This window comes from Neodiprion virginianus, chromosome 7 (genome assembly GCF_021901495.1).
Source record: "Neodiprion virginianus isolate iyNeoVirg1 chromosome 7, iyNeoVirg1.1, whole genome shotgun sequence".
NCBI lineage: Eukaryota > Metazoa > Arthropoda > Insecta > Hymenoptera > Diprionidae > Neodiprion > Neodiprion virginianus.
The window spans coordinates 3,367,561-3,389,351 of record NC_060883.1 but is presented as its reverse complement, the minus strand read 5'-3'; the positions used below and the strand labels follow the sequence as shown (position 1 = coordinate 3,389,351).

Below are 21,791 nucleotides of genomic sequence, written 5' to 3'. Positions count from 1 at the left end.
AGGTGTTTTAACATGCGAACTAATTTTTCCTTTCTCCCTTTTTTAAAAGGGTTGTCGCGACTCGTGTCACGAGACGTACTCTTGGGGTGTTTGTCATTCTTTCGACTGATCGTCTCGCAGGTGATTGGAAACGTTAAGATCTTAACCCTAATTGATCAAACTTCGGTAGAATCGCCTAACGGTTATACAAGGTGAAATTCATCCCGTTCTCCAAACAATTAATGTCCTGCTTTAACAATGAGTTCTAAAAATGTGGAAAAAAAAAATTTATGCACTGTTTAAGGTTGCAGAAGAAGTTCTCTCTCAGTTTTCCTAGCCAAAATTGATTGTCGTTATATTGTAAAACATCGGCAAAGTTAAGGTAACGAAAAAATCGCGTCATTTACGACGAAAACGTGCCCTCCCCCCCCCCCCCCCCCCCCCCCCCCCCCCCCCCCCCGTCAAAATTAATGTCGAAAAAGAACAAAAAAAACTATGAAAGTCTGTTCCTGAAACGTTATATTTTAATAAAAAACCTAACCGAATATTGTCCGTTCAAAAAAGTATACATATTTTGAAGATTAAGACTTGCCAAAAATGTCGTAAAAATCAAATCACGACACTTTATTCAGTGCACAACACTCAATAATTGTATTTTCAATGTCCAGCCTTTGTTTCATCAGTAACGAAAGGTTGGAAATCAAAATTTTCGCAAAATCATCCAGATTTCAGTAAAAACAAGAGAAATTCCGGTATTTCCATGTTATACCTACAGACATTTCGCAATATTATTCAATATCGATTAAAGCAACCGGATCTGCCGTTTTCTGTTTCCGCGACGGGCCGTTTCCGGTCCGTGATTATTATCATTATACTTCTACATATGGGTGCGGGGGATCGGGGAAATCCGGGATGGTTGGTAAAGTTAGTTTCTGGCTATACACACCATAGGACAGTGAATCTCTCTCTATCTCTCTCTCTCTCTTTCTCTCTCTCTCTCCTATTCTCTCTTCTCTCTGTGTGCTTTTAATTTACCGGGCGGCAGGCAAATGTTTGCACCTTACCATCCCTCCGCCCCCAACACCCGCCGATCCCGATCCCGATTCCCTCCACCCTCCCATATATAACGGCGCCGGATTCACCTCGGATATCTGCCACCCCCGATTCACCCTCAGCCCCTATGCCGCGGATATATCGACTGATTCTGACCACCCTACGCGATCCGATACCTGGACGGTGTAACGGATTGTTGGTTAATACGTTGAAACCCGTTGTCGTTGTTTTTATCATAATAATAATAAAAATAACAATAATATTACTAATTATTGTTATTATACACATCGCTCGACTAATGAAACTTTTAATTATACAAATGGAGCCGCAGCTTACCGAACCTTCCGTGCAAACAACGGTCGGCAAAAAAAAGGAAATAAATCAAAAAATGCGGAAGATGAAGCGTACGGATGTCGAAACTAAAAGACAAAGAAACCCTTTTTTTTTCGTTTCGATCCAACGATAAATGGACGCTCCATTTTTATCCTGTGCAAATGGATGAGTATTTTTGAAAAAAACATTTTTATACTAGACACTTGTGTTAGTCCCTTTTTTTTTTCTTCTTCTTTGAGCTTTGATAAAATTCTTTTTCATTAATCACAAGATTTAATACAGTTAACGAATAATTAATTAAATGACTCAGCTGATGGGAAACAAACGGATTTGTAAACATGCGTTGTATAAAAATTCTGTGAGATAGTTTCGTACGTGTCTTTTTTGGAATTGGAGCAATCTTTTTGGAATTGAAAGTATCTTCAAGATGTTCATTCATTCTTCAATTGCGAATAAAACATTGGATGATAATTTAAATTTCAATCAGTTCACAGTCTCACAATTGATCGGGGTTTTTTTTTTTTTTTTTTATCAACAGATCGACAGCAGTGTAAACAAAAATTGATTTATCATACGCGTTATTATTTTAACTTTGAAAAAGTTTTTCGAATCACCGTAACATTTTATCAATAGACGTCTGCTAATTTATATCGCTGACTATTCAATGTATTGATGATCAATAAACGGGGGTTTAAAAAATTTAACAAAAGATTCGAGTGACTTTCAGTCGTCTTATGATTTACGAATGATTGATAACTCATCGGTAGAAGTTCTCATCATTTCACAAGTCCTGTAACGACTTTTACTTGGCGTATTTTTATTCGACTTTAATGAAAAAATAGAGAAGCGAAAGGCGGCTTAGGAATACGAAAAATCGCCAAGGCGTCTACGAGTCGTTTTTTTCTTTTTTTTTTTATCGTGGTTTTTCAGAATCCGTAGAAGCTTTCAACGAGGCAAATGAACCGACGTGAAGTCATCGACAAGTGACCGACACGGTGGAGGAAAAGTGCATAGTTAAATAAGTATACCTATGTATTCTATATCCACATGCATTCCGTCGCACGGAATTGGTATGAATCGGATAGCTCTACGTTGCAGCGATGTCCTAACGGTGGCTTTTTAATAAATGGAATAAAAACGAGATCAAATATTTAATGAGACAATATTTGAGCGGACATACGTTATATGCATCTACGCCGAATCACGCCGATATAGGTACATACCTACCTACCTACTCGTTTCGTACCCACCTATCCACCTAACTACACGTAGGTTCAATGTACACACCTACAAATCCTTCCGCATACATACCTGACTGCCTGAAGCATGTACCTGAATGCACACTGCATTCCTGATCGGCGCAACGATCATTTGTACGCTCAGTTTTACAGCTATTAATTCCCTCAGGCTACGGATCAATGGCTGTTTGTAGGCCGGTAGGAATAGATCTGAATTAAAAATATTGGGGATATGGCTGCGCATTTTTCTGTAGAGGAGTTTTCCTCGACCCTCGGAAACTGAAATATGAGTAACTTTTAAGCTGCATAGCCGATGTTTCGAGAAAACTGTAAAATTTGACGTGTTTTCCGTTTTCTAAAAACAAACTGATATCGCTTCGATTGAAATAATACGGCTGTCAAAAAATATTCAACGCTATCAGTTGAAAAATTTATTCAAATGTTACCAAAAGCGCTTGAAATTGTTTGAAAATTACATGAAAACAGTTTAAAATTGCACAAGAATAGCAAATAAGAGAGATTGTGACATAAACTCGACTCGTCTCAAGTTTTTTTCGTCCGAGGGTAGAAAACTTTTTACAGTATAGTATATTTTTAATCGATTTACAAAAAACTCGCCGATACATAAAATCGTACTCAAGCTTATAAGAAAATGAATTGAACCAATTTTTCAATTCCATAATTTAAACCCGTAGAAACATTTTTACTCGGGGAATTTTAAGAATTTTTTTTTCTCTCCGCCTTCAAAATTTCCGGTCTAACAAAAGATTGGAAATTCATCCTAAACTTGAAACTCCACCAAAAATTCTTCCACGTCTTTAAAATTGAATTTATCCATAATTCTAATTCCTTACTAATTCTGCTTTTCTCACTTGGAAGTAAATTATTATTATTTGACAATTGTCGCACAAATAATTCCCTCTATGAGTTTTAATTGATAATTCTGGATACTGAAACTAAAAATAAAAACAGAAACCAGAATACTTACCGGAAGTATTTGTTGCGTCATAGTTAAAGTCGTGTCGCCTCTGCGTTTATTCGAATGTAGGGTGTTGGTAAAAATTGAGAGTCTCACGATTCCGCGGCGATATGATAGTCGCATTGGATAATAATTACTTGTCATTTTTCTCACACTCTCCGCATGTACGAATGTACGTTCGTTTCTCGATAATCGTACCTTTGATGCGCCCTCGAAGTGTCCGGATGAGGTGAACTTCCGTTCACGTGACCGGTTTTCAACCCTGACGCGCAAACAGGGCGGAGTTAGACAAGGGTTAAATGATCGCGAACCTGCCTGGCTGCCCTTATTATCTCCTCTATATCAAGGCTCGGCTGACGCGTGGCGAAGAATCGTTATTACGCATAACGCGTGCCGGTTGGAAACACTGAGTGCAACATTTCTCTGTACTCGTTATCGCGGAAATAGTTACATTTATGTATAGATTTTTGTGGGAACGAGGTGAAAATTATGGGAGGAAAAAATCCGACAGCGAAATTCAAGAGGGAATAAAAAATGAAATACCTTGAAATACAATCGTCGCTTTTGTAAATTAAAAATATCTCGAATTCGCAACAGACTGTTGCATTTTTTTTTTTTTTTTTGACAACGTACGAGTTAAAAAAAAACTTTATTCGTCATCGAAAGATTTTTTTTTATGTTCATTGAAGGAGAAATTACTTGTTATGAAAAGTTTCTATGGGAAGTAAATTTTTGTGATCGAATAATAATGATGATAGACGATGGGAAATAAAATTCGATATTAATTGGTTACTTGAAATTTTTTGATAAACGAAAACCGAGTCTAATGAACAATTTTTTAAGATCAACCGTTCGTGGAATCTTTGATTCTTGTTGATTTGAAAGAATTTATTACAAAGTGAGATGAATTCGGTGAAACGCTCGGCAGAATTTTGAAATGAATGAACGATTCCTAAGGGAATGGAAAAACAAATGTTGAGTCGAATAAAAAGTGCAACAGTTCTTAGAAAATTAAAAATTTGAACAATTTCTTTAAAAAAAAAAAAAAAATCTACATACAAATACCGATAAGATGCCGGTATTGAAATAAATTTCTGAAAATTTTGTGGAAAAAATTTGATGAAAGAAAAAATTAATAAAGACCTTAAACGTAAACCGCAGATATAAAAATTGCTGAAAAAATACTAACAAGTAATTGAAAAATTGTATTGTAAATTTTCCGATCAAAGAGCTTACGCATAACTACTTGTAAACGAATTTCAGATTACTACGACGGTAAAATAGTGAAAGAAGATGCCGCCCGGGATGAAGGGAGGCGGATAATCGTGGAGGATTAGAGACGCAGCAGCAGGGTCCGATATTACGTTTATATTTTATTGGGGTGTAATTTTCGTCGGGCGGCAAACAAAGTGGCGATTATTACAACGAAAGACAGAAGCAAACAGTGGGGTAAGTGTGTATACATATATATATATTTATATACCTATATATCTATACATCTGTATATGTGTATGGAAGAGTAGAATCATCGGTTTGCGGTGCCTCTGTGAATTACCTGTTGCTTATATTGTCTCTGAACAAACCTCGGAACAGTCTGTATCTGTATGTTGTGTATCTGCAAGCGTAGCCCCAAAAAACTACGTTCTGAATGAAAATAAAAATAGAAAAGAAGAATAGTCCGGGAAAAGTAGATATGAACTGACAATATTCGGGATTTGGCTGCATTTTTGTGTAGACGAGTCTTTCGACACTCTGGAAATCAAATCTGAGTCATTTTAGAGCTGCATAATCGCAGTTTCGAGAAAACAGGAAAATTTGTCGATTTTTACGTTTTTCTTAAAAACTGATATCGATGGATGAAAATTGACTCGACCATCGTGTAGAGCGGAAAATTCTACATCGAATTATGTCCTCATATGTCGGAAACGGAGTCGGATTAACAAGTTAGCCAAAAACATATTATTTCATAAAAATTTTCCTAGATTCCGTCGATAAGTAGAATTTTTTTTTTTAATAATTTGTTAATCCGGCTCCGTTTCCGACACACGTGAAAATAATTCGATGTAGAATTTTCCGCTCTTCACGATGGTCGAGTCATTTTTGATCTATGGATATCAGTTTTTGTAAAAAACGCAAAAAACGTCAAACTGTCCTGATTTCTCGAAACGCTGGCTATGCAGCTCGATAATCACTTCAGATTTGAGTTTCTGCGAGTCGAAAACCCCGATATACAAAAATGCAGCCATATACCGAATATTTTTAATTCAGAACTGTTTTGACCGAACTAATAAACAGAAGTGGAAGAAATTTACAGCGCGATAAAACGCATCGGAACTTTGTGAACGGCGATGCAAAGAAGACCGCGCTACGAAATCGCAAAGATACTTTGGATTAGCACCGCTTATACAGACTACGTGTTAGTTAGCACACATGTTTAACTACCGCCGTCTGCAAACATCTCACGTCAATTGGCACGCGGTCCGTTTCAGGATGAAAATTCGAAATTAATAGACACGAATCTTAAAATAACGATTGATCAGCGTACCGAAATTCGGATTTTCGACAAATTACCAAGTAGAATAACTGTTTTTTAGAAAATTCATTTAACCAAACCCTCTTTTATTCGGAAAAGTATTTTCAGAACGGTCGGCATTGCGACGAACAAAGCACAGAATGTGAATATACAGAAAAATGAGAGTTCCGAAATTAAAAATTGATATGGGCCGATATATACTTCGGCAAGAGTCTGACATTTGAAAAGTGGACTTTTTGACTGTTCGCTATTTTCGCAATTCAATATTGTTCCTCTTCGCAATATTTCCCATTCTCGAAAGAAAATTTCGGTATAAATTTATTCACGCATGTTTGGGTTCTGAAATTTTTTCATTCTTCTACAAGCCAAATTTTCCACGTTTTTAACTGCCAGTAATTAGACTATCTGGATTTTCTCCGGTCAAATTTTTCCTCATTCGCATTTTTGTACCCCACCCTGGCCGTCGACTGCCTTTCACTAATATTCTAATGATTTGACGGTTCCGCCTCAGGTACGAACAGAACCAGGATTACAAAAATTGAATTCTACATAATCTAATTTGACAGGACGATGCGCCTTGAGTGCAGGCAGGGAGGCCACGAGGGAACTGCTCAATTAAAACGTCAACTGTATAGTTTTTTTTTTAACGGAGCGTAACGAACGAGGATGATTCGGCGGTTAGGTGAATTAGTGAGGATGATGAACGTGAAATATCGCCCCTGCCTCGGGCGCACGCATGCTGCAGGTACGCGAGCAATAAACCATGCACGTTTCACCCCATGGGATTCCCCACAAGCAGTAACTATCTTTTGATGTCCGGCTGACAGCCACGCCAAATTAAATATGAATGGGGAGAGTAATAGACCGAACAATCGAACCGTCCGGGGATTTAGCCGGACCTTGGTGAATGGATAATGCGGAACTCGATCGCCTCAATATCACCTTATTAGATTATCGTGAGTGTCCTGAAGATCCTAGAGAATTCTTATTTTTCATTACTTCTGGTGGTGTAAGACAATAAAAGGAAAAGATTTCGATCCAAAATCACTTTTTCACAAAAATTACTTCAAAATCACAATTGAAAAATATAATTCTAGGTGGAAAATGAAAATTAGTTTCTAGCTGTTACCGGAAAGTCTAGTATCCGTTACTATTCTTTCTCATTACGATCACTGTTGCTACATTTTCTTGCAACCGTTGCGAAAATTTAATGCTCGCGCAAGAATAAATTGACGTTAAAGCCTTGTTTGACTGAAAAAGTAGAGTAAACCTCGCAAACTGATTTTGCGTTGCAATAACCAAAAAAGGATCGACAATAGCGCAAAATGGTTAGGCGTAATTCCAACAATATTCAAACACTTTTTTTAACGATACCTGTTTTACTGAATTTTTCTGCTTACTGTAACAAATGAAATCTTGCTCAGTGCCTTTTCGAAGATTTTGAATCCAGAAAACAAGTTTCTAGAAAACTTTCGGTCTAAAAAAGGCTGGATAAAAAATTTGAAACTCACAGGATTTCACAATCAAATAATGGGCATGAAAACTTCCCATGTCTCGTTTAATTTGAACTTCCGGTTCTACCGGAAATTAATCGATTTTCAACGTTTTACCGACAAACGTGTACTTTTTCCTCCTCTTTACTCTTTCGAAGTAAATAATAAAAAAAATTTTTAAACGTTTTGTTTTTCCAGACAATTTTTTATTTTTTTTCTTACTTTTATCTCAAAACTTTTTCATTTAATATTGCGAGAAAACTGTTTTTCCGGCTTCTTTTCCTTCAAGGAGTCAACTATCTTACGCAACTTGTATCTCATATTCAAAATGAAAAAGAAAAAGATTGATGAGTTTTATTTAAATTGCCGTGTTAATTACCGGGATTTAAAACCCACCCACATTTTTTTATCGCAATATTACAGGAATTTCCTGGAGTTGAAAAATCGTGAGGTAGAAATTACGTTCTTCAATGATCTTCAGTTTAATACACGTTTTACTGCAGAGACGCTTTTTAAGGTGAAATTAATTAATATTCTACATTGCAATATAATATGCCGTGAGATAAATAAGAGAAATATCGTACCCTGATTGAGAAACGTTTATTAATCGGGATAATTAATTCCGCAAAGATAATAAAAATATCGCTTGTTGAATAGGAAAAAAAGTAAAGAAATAAGTAACGGGACATTGCGATTTGATTAAAAAAATATCTGTCTTATAATAATCAGTAAGAACGATATGAAAAAAAAAACAGAAATAAAAAAAAAAAAAAAAATTCCCCAACATCCTCCAAATATTTGTCGTCGAGAATCAGGTATATACATATTATATACTTAGTAGTTCTCAAAGTAAGGTCTATAAATATTTCAATCTTGCAGAATACTTGGATGAGCTTAATTCCGGCTAATTAATAAACTTTTACCCCAACCCCCGTAGCTTCGGTCTTCGAATACTCGCAAGCTCGGGTCTCGAAGAGAAAGAGAAGGAGAGGCAGAGAGAGAGAGAGAGAGACCGAGCTTTGTAGCGAGTAGCGCGAAGCTTTCGGATGGAAAGCCGAGTCGCGAGTTCAAAGACAAGAGCCGGAGGAAAACGAAAAGCGGAGGTAGAAAGAGGGCGGAAATAGAAGGGGTGCCGACGAGGAAATGGGGGAGGAAATATTCCTACGGGATACGCGCAACGTCACGTCGAGCAACACGCGCCAAGCTAACCGTCCTTATCTCCTACGGTTTCTTCCGCAAATATATACCCTGAATCCGCAACAACCGTCGAATACACGAACCTTCATTCGGCCGAAATTTCCGCTCCGTCTTCTCCAAAATGCACCGCGTAATTTGCATTCCCGCACACGGGTTTCAAGATTGAGGTTATGTAACGTAGTCTGGGGATTTTTTTCATACTGGGGATTTTTGAGTCCAAGAAAACCGAAGACGAAATAAAAAAGAAAACAAAAATTAATCAACCATTTGCAATTGAGCATACTTTGTTTAATTACTAAATGTTTCAGTGATTGTGAAGCAGCTTCTCATTCCGAATAAATATTTTTAGAGTTTCACGATTCGTATTTTCAACTTCACGTGCAAAAATTGGTGAATTTAATCCCGTAGTCAAGAGTTTCACAAAATCTAGGGTCTTCGTTAGGTATAAATATGGTTTCCTCGAAAATGGAATGTTCGAGGACTTGATCAGGTTCCGGAAACGAGTTTCGGGTCTCTATAAACTCTGCTCCATCTTTTTAATTAACATAATATTACAGATATTATAAGTGGAATTTTGAGTTATAATTGGCCATAATTAAACAGAGTTGGAACAGCAGCAAAAGGGTTTCATTAATTTACTCCGATTTTCAAGTGAATGGGTAACTTTACCGAAAATTTTCAACCGACCAAACAAGACGTTTCAGTATCCAATTCCGTTTGAAAAATCAATGAGTTTTCTTCAGAATTTCTAATGGGACTTGAAATTGACAGCTTTAACCCTTTGAGTTATAGTCGCAAGTTCTCTTACCGCTTATTGTATATCCTTTTTTTGATATTTAAAGAACTTTAAGAACATGTTTCTTTGTGGTTTTTTGATTTCCAATACTCGATAGTAATTATTGCGATATAACGTAAATCGTTATTGTTAGACACAGACTGATTGAAAAAGATGGTGAAAATTCTTGCACAAGCATTAAATTTTCGCAACAGTTGCAAGAAAATATGGCAACAGTGATCGTAATAAGAAAGAATAGTAACGGATACTAGAGTTTCCGGTAACAGCTAGAAAACTAATTTTCATTTTCTACCTAGAACTATATTTTTCGATTCTGATAAAAAATGAAAATAGTTGAGGACTGAGCGGTAACCGGAATTAAAAATTTCTCTCATTGTGACTCAAAGGGTTAGTATCAAAAATGAAACATCCCCGAGCCAAGAAAACGCATACATATCATCTCTGAGAAGAATGTGTTTTTTTCTGTTTATTTTTTTCTAAAAAATATAAAAAAAAATCAGCATTGAAGAAAATAAAATGTAGCCTAGTTAACATACATTCGTGGAAAGTAAGGGAAAGATTTTTAGCTCCGAAAGTACGGTTCAGGGTGGAAATCTCGCCGGTATATACGAAAGGCCTTTCCGCGGAGCAGGAGATTACCACTCTTGTTCATTATCATGGCTCGCGTCTCAGCAAACAGTCGCCGCGGCGTCCCGGCGTCCCGGCGTCGTCCCGCCGCGTTCCAGGGCGCATCGGGACCGTCGGTATCCGGCGCCATTCCCGGTTCATCCCCCTTCCGCATCCCTCGGCGTTCCTGTTGCTGCCTGATCCCGTCCCTTCCCATCCCTTCCCCTTCCCTCACCCTTCGTTTCCCCACCAACCACCCCACAGCTGCCTGCCTGCCTTCCTCAGGGCTTGTTTGACTTTACTTGCAGCTATGTAATTGAATATTATACCAGCCGGAGTGCTGGAAGGGTTGAAAACTCGAAAGCGAAAGGGAAAGGAAGGAAGGAAGGCAGGCAGGCAGGCAGGCAGGCAGCGATTCCGGGAGATGTTCACTGACGTCGAAGGTCCCTCCGCCCCCGGAACCACCCTCGCGGTCCAGGGTTGGGGGGCGTATAATATAAAGCGCTGGAAAGCGCTCGGAAAATTACAGAAAATCTCCTGGAATTAGGAACGCCCTGGCCCGAAAGTGTTTGCCCATTATATTCTCGCAACTTCTCTCAAATATCCACCATGCGCCCCCTTTCCACGATCCGGAGAAGCTTCTTCGTCCCCCGTTTCGTTTCTCCGCGGACCTCCGACCCGCCATTTTACACCCCTTCTGCTCGTTGTCCTGCAATTTCCGGCCATGAGAACCGGCTTCGCGAGGGACCTACAGGAAATCCGCCCCGAAACATACCGCCGACGAGGGGCAAATATTAACACGAAAAAATTATGAAACGCTCCAACTTCAGGTTATCGCGATCCTCTTACTCGATCCGCTTCCACACACCTAGGTCGGTAGGTAGACGACTAGGACCTTCCCAAAGCCCCGGCACCTATAGTTGTTGGGTCGATGTTACCCGGCGAACCGCCCCGGCGCTCTGAGCCTCCATTGCCACACGCATTTACTACGCCATTCCTACTTGCAACCTTCCAAGGTAAGGGTACCAGTTATTGACACGTTTAGACTCTTTATTATTGATGATATTATTGTCCAAAATTGACGACACAAATTGTGAATTTCTCGATTACTAAAACCAACTGCTAGAGGGTTAAACACTACAAATTTTTTTTTTTGTAATTCTAGAACTAAGGATCGAACAGATACAACCAAAAATTGATCAATAATTGTGACAGGATCTATAACTGGTACACTTAACGGACGCGGATAAAGTAGAGTCGCAAAGCCTGAAAAATAAAATGACCGTCGAAGCTTCAGGTATCCCGAAAACCATACGAATTAACAAGAGAATTTAAACGAAGATGGTTTTGGCTTGTCAACTCTTCAAAAACTTGTCCTTATGCAGGATTATTTCTGATGTGAATCTCAAATTTCTTTCCGTAGAAACGCGTCTGTAGAACATATTCCGTAAAAATTTGCCCTGTAGAACCTCCTCCATCAGTATTCACAATTAGAGAGCCAACACCCTATCGATGAATAAAAATTGTGACTTTGTGAACAGCTGTTTGCGAAAGAAACGCTAAAAGCAGCTAAACGGCATGTCACGATCCTAAACTAGATTCAAAATTAGTATACCGTCAGTTGTTGAACAGTTTCATCGCGTTGAAATGTGCTTGCAATAAAATTGTGACGTTTCAACGGTGCTGGTACAAAAAGTTTCATTACCTCGAACGAACGGCGGTAGAAGAGTTTGCAATCATCGTCAGTCTATGGCGGATAAATCGAGGAAGCCGATCCTCGGGTATTGGAAAGCGGAATTAACTCTTGTTTTTAACGGGCTTTTCACAAGGGTTTGATTGTGTTTTTAGCTACCAAATTGGTGCCAATAATTAGCTAGATGAGGCGCTGGTTCACGGTTCACCAGCAAAGCGACGCTCTCGGTGTGTTCATTTACCAACCAATGTCGTTCAAACCTCATTTTACTCGTGCGCACCTATCCACCGTTTGTTTGCCAGAGACCAGGACTGCTGTTTTCATTCAGTGAATATCCCCGCGCTGTTTATTCGCTTTTTATTTATATACCCCGCTACTCTTTCATCCGGCTAAAACCGTTCCGAAATCATCAACGCCGCTCGAGCAACGCTATCTAGATCCTCGCTCTCGAGGCGGGATCACACATCGCCGTTGCGTGTCTGCGGTAATCGTTGATTACAGCTCGTTTGACCAGGGGTTGAGAAGGCCGCTGGTGCAGGACACCCCGAAAAAACCACAACCCATTCGGGGTCCTGCGGTTGGTTCGAGGTTCAAGGGTCACATAGTAGACTCTCCACTGTCCGTGGCATCAAAAGAAACCAGGAGTTCAACAGGACCATGAACTCGATGAGGATGACGATGACGATGAGCTCACTATTGGTGCGTTTAATCGATGGACGTGATTGAGTGACGGCACTCGTTGTGTCACAACTTATGATCTTTACAGTTCAGTCAGGTTCGACATAGTCTAGTACCAGATCCAGTTGAAGGGTACCAATAGCGAACTCACCACTGTGCATGAGAACAAACCAGGAAGTTGATGAAAAGGATGATGATGAGCTCACTATTGGTGCGTTTGATTGAGGGAGGGCATCCGTTAGGTCACAACTTATGATCTTTACGGTCCATTCAGGTTTGACATAGTCCAGTACCAGATCCAGTTTAAGGATACCAATAGCGAGCTCACCGCTGTGCATGAGAAGAAACCAGGATTTGAGCAGACCAGGAAGTTGTTGAGGACGATGATGATGAGCTCAGTATTGGTGCGTTTGATCGATGGACGTGATTGAGGGAAGAGACCCGTTAGGTTACGAGTTATAATATATATGGCTCAGTCAGGTTCGGCATAGTCTAGTACCGGGTTCAGTTGACGAATCATTAACTATGCATCGAGCCAGGCAGCAAATACTCGTTACCAACGAACCGCCAAGCCCCCGCTTCGCCCCATCCTGCGATCCAGGCCGGGCAACCAGCCTTCCCTAAATACATCGATAACCATTATGCAGCATTATAACGTGACGGTGGTGGTCGTCGCCGCTCTGGCCAAGTCCGAAACACACGTACCATACGCACACAATGCTCGACGCTGAGCGACGTATGCATCGACGTCAGGGCTGCGTGAGCGAGCGCGTGGCCAGCTCGGAACGAGTTCTTTATAGATATTTTATGAGCGGTGCTTTCTCGCTGTTTGATCAGAGCATGATGGCAGCTATGCTCTGTGTACACCTTAAGCAGCCCGTACTTCCACTCCCGCTTCCAATTCTCCGTTATACCGACTTTGCTGCACACCGAGAAGTTTCCCAGGGATTTTATACACCCTTGTTATACCTCGACCCGTTAAGGAATAATCCAACTTTGTTAAGTATACTTCGTTTCATCTTGAAGAAGTTGGAACGGTGCCGTATTGGCAGCTATGACTCGATCAACTTCGTATCTCGGGAACGATACTTTACACAAGAATTTTCACGACAAGCTAGATTTTCGTTTGAGATAAGTTTTTCAGTGTTACTATACGGTCGTTCTATCAATCCTAAACCTAGTCAGGTTTCCAAGTTCACATTTTTGCCTCACACGCGGTGAATGATAATTGTCGTCGATGCGATTCGGAAGCAAAACAATCGCCTCGTTTACCTCTATTGTATTTCAATTGCAAAAATATTTATAATCTCTCATACTATAAACTTCCTTCAATCATTACCCAAAATAATAACAAATATAATAGATTCTGATCAATCAGATGCGCCATTTCGACCTGCAGACCCAAGCAACGGGATCACTTACTTTCCAAAATTGACCATCCTTGCAATCCCCGCTTTTCGCACGACATTAGTTTCAAACTTTTCACTCATCGTCAGACGTTAATCTCGTCTCAAGTCAACCGGCGTACAGGTGTGAACGGGTGTAAAAGAAGAAATAAGTACCGCACGATTCATAGTTCAGGAATAGTTTCCGACGAATGTATAATCCCAACGAGATGTAACGTTCACCCGCGCAGTGTCGACGGGTGTTTAAAAAGGTCTGAATGACGTCTCAATGGACCTTGTGAGCACGTAACAGACGAACCTTGTCAACATTCGAGTTACTTTGAGGAGTACCTTCTCAAGATGTTTTGCTATCATCGTCCAAAATTATACAATCTTCCTTGTACCCAGTGAAACTTGTAGCTACATCCAACACCTTTCTATCAGCAGTGGTTTCAACGCTCGAACGAAATGGTCTGAAAACACGATCGTGACTGAGAAAACTTTTTTTTTTTTTATAGTAATGAATAGAAAAAAATATGTCAGTTGCTTAACGGTTCTTGGTCAAATATTTGAACCGTTTGGAAAATTGTTTTCGGCAATTGAAGTGACGGGCATAATTGACTGAATCGAATTTAACCCGAAGCGATATTTCCCCTAGACAAAGATAGGCGACCCCAGGCATCATCCGTCGAAGGATCTTTAAGTGGTGGTAGCAAGGGTGTGCTGGCGAAGCCCGATGTGTATATAAAGCGCACTATTAATTAGGTGTATAACAAGAGTTGATAGAGTAGGTATAGTATATATGAAGCGGTAAGGGTTGTAGACAATCTCCAAATATTTGCGAAGCCAAATATCTTGGCTAAACACCAGTCTCCGCCAGCACCTTCCGAAGGCACGTTCACTTGTCACTCTCTCCAACTGACGGTGTGATCTCTCCCATACATATTCGGGCAAAAACCATTATACTCCTCGCATAATGACCCGGTACAATTGCCACATTTATCTCACACCGCAAATCGAACGTATAATCGTGTGATCGAAGGATTTTCCGAGGAAGAAAGAAGGGAAGAAAGTCCTTTGAGGTGGGATCTATCCCATGGATCGTTTTCGGGTTTCCCCACCGCGTGACTTCCGTGTTATGCAATTGTTCGCTCCCAGCATGGGGTCGGCACGCCCCACCTGGCAGACCATTCATACCAAACACCATTGAGAGAGACGAGGATAATAACTCTCGTACCCTCATTTGTCACGATTAGGAGGCGATTACCAAACTCACTGACAAGATCTTTGCTGCCGTTTGCCGCCCAGCCGATCAGGAGTCTCTTGGCGGAAGGTTCAATTCCTCTTCCACTTTGCCACCTTCCACCTCTCTCTCTCTCTCTCTCTCTCTCTCTCTCTCTCTCTCTCTCTCTCTCTCTCTCTCTCTCTCTCTCTCTCTCTCTCTCTCTCTCTCTCTCTCTCTCTCTCTCTCTCTCTCTCTCTCACCCTCTCTCTCCCGGATCGGTATTGGTCTCGATAATGGCATTAGTTCTACGTTAGTTTAATCGTGGATCTGTGTTCCATCACCACCTACCAGCAAACTCTTAATTCTTACTACCCGCTCTTACTGTGCATGGGTATCGATTCAACCCACTTATTCGTAATTTTGGACCTGGATTTAAGGTAACTTTTGAGTTGGATTTTCTCTGTTGCTCAGTCTCATTGTTTATACCTTTGCGTTCACTGACCTAGTTTAATAAAAATAGTTCAATTTCATTCCATTCCATTCTATTCTATTCTATTTTCCCAAATTGGAAGCCGATGTTTGTGCCTCTCATTGTTTCGTTGAACTCTTTACAACTGTTTTGGCAATTGTTGAGAGTGAAATTCGTCGTGCCGATGGTTGGAAGGCAGGTTTTTGTTGAGTGAGAGGAAAATCGTGGTTGGCCTCTAACGAGGAGGTGTCCAATGTCTACAGGCAGGCATCATACAAGCGATCCTTAATAGTGGCCGTTGAAGAGTAATTTTTGTGTTTTTGTACGAGAGCGTCGCGACGTCGAGCGTCGTCGTTTGCCAAGCACACACCGCGATTTGATTCACTAGCTCGCCCGCTACTCCCTCGGTTCCTTCTCGTTGTGTGTGCCCCGCACGTATTTGTGTGCTTCTGTCACTGTGTCGGTGCTGTGTACGCCCGCTCTTTGCCGCTGTGTACGGTGTCAATATTATATGACAAACACACTTAAATAGGCTTAAAATACTAACATCTACCTCATTCTACTCTACGTGAATTGTGTGTGCTATGACTTTATAGAAGTGTGCTTAGTTATGCCATTAACCTTATACACGCGGCAACCCCCCACCCCCACCCCCATACCCTTCCCTCTTTTTCCTGTCTTAAAACTTGACTAATCGCTAAAACCGATCGCCCCGTGTACATTTACACAGAATTCGACAACAAACAAACAAGAGCTAAGGGAGAATGAGGGATGAAAACAAGGAGATTTCCATGAAAAATAACATCAAATCTTCCTTAATCGCCGATCAAGCGTATACCACGAGGATAAGTTTACTCTGACAATTCGTGGTCGTAGTAAGAAAAACTGTCGTACAGAAACTCGGACGATCATTTCTCAATGATCTTGTTCAGACACTTTATACAGATCCATCTTAAGTCACTTTATATTCGCGGTACTTCTTAAATTTCTGTTAGTAAATATGACACACATTTTAGTTATTTTATCATTTAAATTATCGTATCATAAACTTCATTTGTTTTTTTTCTCACTTCGTAATGCATTAAAAAATGGTTAAATCAACCCAGAAATTTCAGTTGGTTGGCTAGGGTATTTTTTTTTTTTGTAACCGTGCACATATCGCTAAAACGGTCTTGAAACAGAGATTCATCGGAGTTGCACTGTGAGAAATTTCATTTGTCACAGTAACTAAAAATATTGAGTATAACAGTTATCGTTAAAAAAACTGTTTGAATATTGTTGGAATTACGAAAAACGAGGTACGCGTAAACATTTTGCGCTATTGTCGATCCTTTTTTGGTTATTGCAACGCAAAATCAGTTTGTGAGGTTTACTTTACTTTTTTAGTTAAACAAGGCTCTAACGTCAATTTATTCTTGCACAAGCATTAAATTTTCGCAACAGTTGCAAGAAAATGTAGCAACAGTGATCGTAATGAGAAAGAATAGTAACGGAAACTAGACTTTCCGGTAACAGCTAGAAAACTAATTTTCATTTTCAACCTAGAATTATATTTTTCGATTGTGGTAAAAAATGAAAATATTCAAGGACTCAGCGGTAACCGGAAATAAAAATTTCTCTCAGTGTGGCAACATTTTTATTGAAAGTGGTAAACATCAATTGAATTCCTAAATAATTTCCCCACGAATTATCCAGTCTCTCTTAATTTTCATCAAACGAATCTTGTGTGGTTCGAAGTCTGATTTTAAAAGGTTGCAGGTATGCCGGCAGTACCTAACGCATTTAAACATCGGAACGCATCGGGGTAGCGGGAAAACGGAACGGGACATTGAATTTGTAAGCGGTATAACAAGATCAGTTAAGCGTGCGAAGGCCGCCGATCTATTCGGCGGTATAGCTGGTGGCTACTGTTTGTTGATTGGCTTAAATCAGCGCTAAGCTGATCCAATCCAATCCAATCCAATCGGGACCGTATCCTCGGTGCATGGAGGATCCCCCCCCCGCGCTTTGCACCAGTGCAGAATCACCCGCACCGTTATCCCGAGGGCTACGCGATTCCCGAGGACATAATGCAGGGGACTCCTGTATTATGGGGATCACCATTTGAATGCCCAATCATTGAATGTAACGGATAGGGTGCAGAACAGAGACGCCGGATCAGCCTCAGATTTTTTCGTCTACCGATATCCGTTTTTTTTTTTCTTTTTTCTCTTTCTTACTTTCTTTCTTGGCTGTTTTCTTTTCTTGTTTTTGGTTGTTTTTTTTTTTTCTTTTGATTTCCTCTCTCTCCTTACTTCTTTCTTCTCCTCGAGCTCCTCTTTCCTTTCTTTTCGTTATTCTTCTTTTTCTTACTCAGACGATGGAATCGATTCCGCAAACGAACGAACCGCGCATCCTCTGTGGCCCGACGCTTATTCATCCCTTCCTCAATCTTACACAAAGGCTTATGTACATACGCGTACGCGCATACAGAGTCTGACCCTCTTACTCAAACATCGAATAATGGGTCAACAGGCCAACGAATCATTGCCTTTTTCTCCACTTACGTTAAAACGTTGCGGGTAACTCGCGGGTTCTCTTTATTTTTAATTTTTTTTTTTTTTTTTCAATATGGAGGATATCAACGCAACGATTTTTATTCCAGTTTCAGCGTATATGTTTTGATTGCTTTTTCTCATTAACTCAGACGTCCCATTCTAAATTTGGGACAAGGTTGGAGTGCTGAATTCGAAACGTTTCGAAAGCGATTAATTTTGAATTATTTCGTGGAGAAATTTGAGGTAAAGAGATCTAACTTTGGAGAAAAAACGAAATTTCGAATGGCCGGAAACACGACGTCTCAATGTTCTAAAATTCAAGTTGCGATAGAGGAAAGTTCCGAAAAGTAAATTTCTCATAGAGCGAAATTCGGAAAAATAAAGTTTCTATTGAGAAAAATTGCGAAAATTAAAACAAACTCACACAACGTAATTTACTCAAAGAGTGGGTCTAAAAACTCAGAAAGACGGAACATTAGAATGACCAGGATTTCGAACGAAAAAATATAGAAAATCTAAAACAAAGAAAGATCAAAGTGGTGAAATTTCACCGAGCCAAAAATTTACGGAACTGAAAATTTTCTATTAGGAATTTCGATGGTTCAGATTTTAAAAATTTTCTCATTTTCACACTTTCGGAACATTGAGCGTTGGGTGTTTATTTCAAAGTTTCATATCTTTTCTTTAAATTTCGCGGCGAAAAAATTCTAAATTTTCCGCTATGGGAACTTTTTAAGTTAGGAATTTCAACCCCATCCCCTGAATTTGAATCAATTTTTCATTCTTTTTTCCCCTCGCTTAATCGTACTGAAAAAAAAAATCACGAACGATCCAACTCGAGTTAGATCTTCTTTCGTGTAAAACGTTTCACAAAAAGTTTAAACACTTACAGATAAATAAGGTGAACAGCACGCTTACCGGAAAAAACATCAAACACGGGTTTGAACTTTATGATTATGTTTTTCTTCGAGTCCCTTTAATTTCCTCAATTTCCAAACAAAATTCATGCTCTTTTTTGCGTACGCCAACGTGTATTTATTTATGCAACAACCGCAAGTCGAGGTATACCTAGGCGTGGGTCAGAGATCAAGGATCTGAAACGGAGTGACTCGAATCTCGACATAGCTAATTAAATACTCGTATCGATGGTTATAGAGCTCGAAGGTGACTTTCGAACAGACTCAACAGCCACGAAGAATACTAATTGAATCTACGCCGTACCGTTTATGCGCTTATACAAACTCGCGATCTCTCAGAAATCGCGTAATAAAATATCCCCTTTGCAAATCCATGGTGTACATACAGCGACAACCGCGTGAAAATCAAATATTTAACCGAGTCTACGTTACACAATCAGCGAAATTTTTACTTCCGGTTACCGCTCAGTCCTTAAGTATTTTCATTTTTTACCATAATCGAAAAATATAGTTCTAGGTAGAAAATGAAAATTAGTTTTCTAGCTGTTACCGGAAAGTCTAGTATCAGTTACTATTCTTTCTCATTACGATCGCTGTTGCTATATTTTCTTGCAACTGTTGCCAAAATTTAATGCTTGAGCAAGAATAAATTGACGTTAAAGCCTTGTTTAACTAAAAAAGTAGAGTAAACCTCAGAAACTGATTTTGCGTTGCAATTACCAAAAAAGGATCGACAATAGCGCAAAATGGTTACTCGTATCTCGTTTTTCGTAATCCCAACGATATTCAAACAGTTTTTTTAACGATACATGTTTTACTGAATTTTTCTGGTTACTGTAACATTTGAAATTTTTCTCAGTGTAAACTGCAGAATTTTTCACTAAAGCACGCAGACATGTATAGTCGATTCGTATTACATCTCCAGTCAACTGAGTCATAAAACTTGGTTATGATCACTATTTGTCATCAATTCAATTCAATTTTCTTTTTCATCTTGACATATTTGCTCTAGGACTTCTGATTTTTTTTTTGTTTTATAGCCTGGTTATGCAGTGTTGAACAAATTTGAACACGAGTCTCAAGTTTGATTCACACGTTTTACAGATGGCGAAAATATTTGAAATTAAATTCAATGAAGCTGACGTTAAAATTGCGCCAAGTTTATCCCATCAATTGAAAACTTTATTTCGCTAATTTTGACGATATTTCAAATGACTTTAGAGCCGTAAATATAGCTATTCAATGAATGGTAACTGATGCCAGAGCTTCAGACGGCCAAAGCTCGAACTTGACAACCAAAATCAGAGCCACTAATCGCCAAAGATTTGAGAATCGTTATGACAATATCCAAGGGTAATATAAAGATGCGAAAAATTGTGGCGACGTAAGAAAGGTTGCGCCGATTGATTCGACTACGACTACGATCAAGAAAATAGAAAAAGTAAGAGGAGGAAATGGGCGAAAACCGATTTCTCATCACTACGGAGAATTGGTCTACAAACAAAATCCCCTATTCCTATTTCTGCTGAAACACCGCGTCTCATTCCTGCAGCTGACTGGGCTGGGTAATACCAATGAGTAACTAAGCAACGGAGAGTTTAGTTTGGCTGGTAGCTAAAATCGAGGAACGTGACGTGGTATCGTCTGGGAGGATCACGACACCGCGATAGAGTCTGCAAGTGGAACGGATAGAGTGTCATAGGTCAAGGGTCCGCCAGTTACCTCCCCGTGGCTTAATTCTCTTTCCAAAAACTCATGACTTATTGTTAGTTATGTGGTATTTATCCCGTCGGAAAACAAGTTCGCAGTGATTCCACAATTTTGAATTCGACAAATTTTACTCAGAATCCGAGATCAGAGTTTACGGAAATTATTCTTCAATCAATGTCGATAGTTCGTAGCCATAGCAGTTCAATTTTTGCCATTCGAAAACAAATTTATTAGGCAAAATAATTGGAGCATGAGAAAAATGTGAATAAAAATTCTACGATTCATTTGCCAATCCCTAGAAGGCGGGCTTGAATTTCTATACCGATATCTATATCAAACGGTTTGCTCAAAATCCTAACTAACGTGAAAACTGTGAAATTTGAACACCGAAATTTTGTTTCGACATGGCGGAAAATCTAGCGGGTAACTACTCTTGAGGAGGTGTGAATTTGTCGGAGTTAGGGTGGTTCTCAAGGGGTGCCCACTCGCGTCGAGGGTGCGCTTTAATCCGAGATTAATCAGCCTTTGCATCAGGGGTTTACTGCGGGAGGTAAGACTGCGGTTTGTGCTCGGTGTTTCACCCGAATTCCAAAGTAGCTGGAAGCAGCTCGAGCCGAGCCAAGACCCTCCTGCAACTTCTCAAAGATCCGGTTAGGTAATCCTAAGGTACCCAAACCGCGAGACACCTGGGGACCCAATTTCAGCACCGAGAAGAGAATTCAGCTCCCACTTCAAACATCACTAAAACGGCTTCGCAACATTCTACCGAACGTCATCGAGTCGAGATCTACTTCGCTGATTCGATCATTTTTTATTTTCTCCTGAGGTAAAACAGAGAATTTCGAAAAAGAGTCCAATTTCGGGGAAGGATGAGAGACTCGTCCTTTTTCAAGATTTAATTTAATCACCGTAAATCAATTTCAAAGACTAGACTCTGAAATGTAAAATGTATGCATAACAATATGTTGTA

At 39.7% G+C, this 21,791-nt stretch overlaps 1 long non-coding RNA gene across 1 annotated transcript in view; it reads left to right on the top strand.

Annotated features, from left to right (window-relative positions):
* Positions 1-21,791, top strand: part of LOC124308858 (uncharacterized) — a 70,464-nt gene that overhangs the window by 8,944 nt on the left and 39,729 nt on the right. The window contains exon 2 of the long non-coding RNA XR_006909128.1: positions 4,846-5,031. This is a non-coding gene — a long non-coding RNA (uncharacterized LOC124308858). The remainder of the gene's footprint in view (positions 1-4,845; positions 5,032-21,791) is intronic.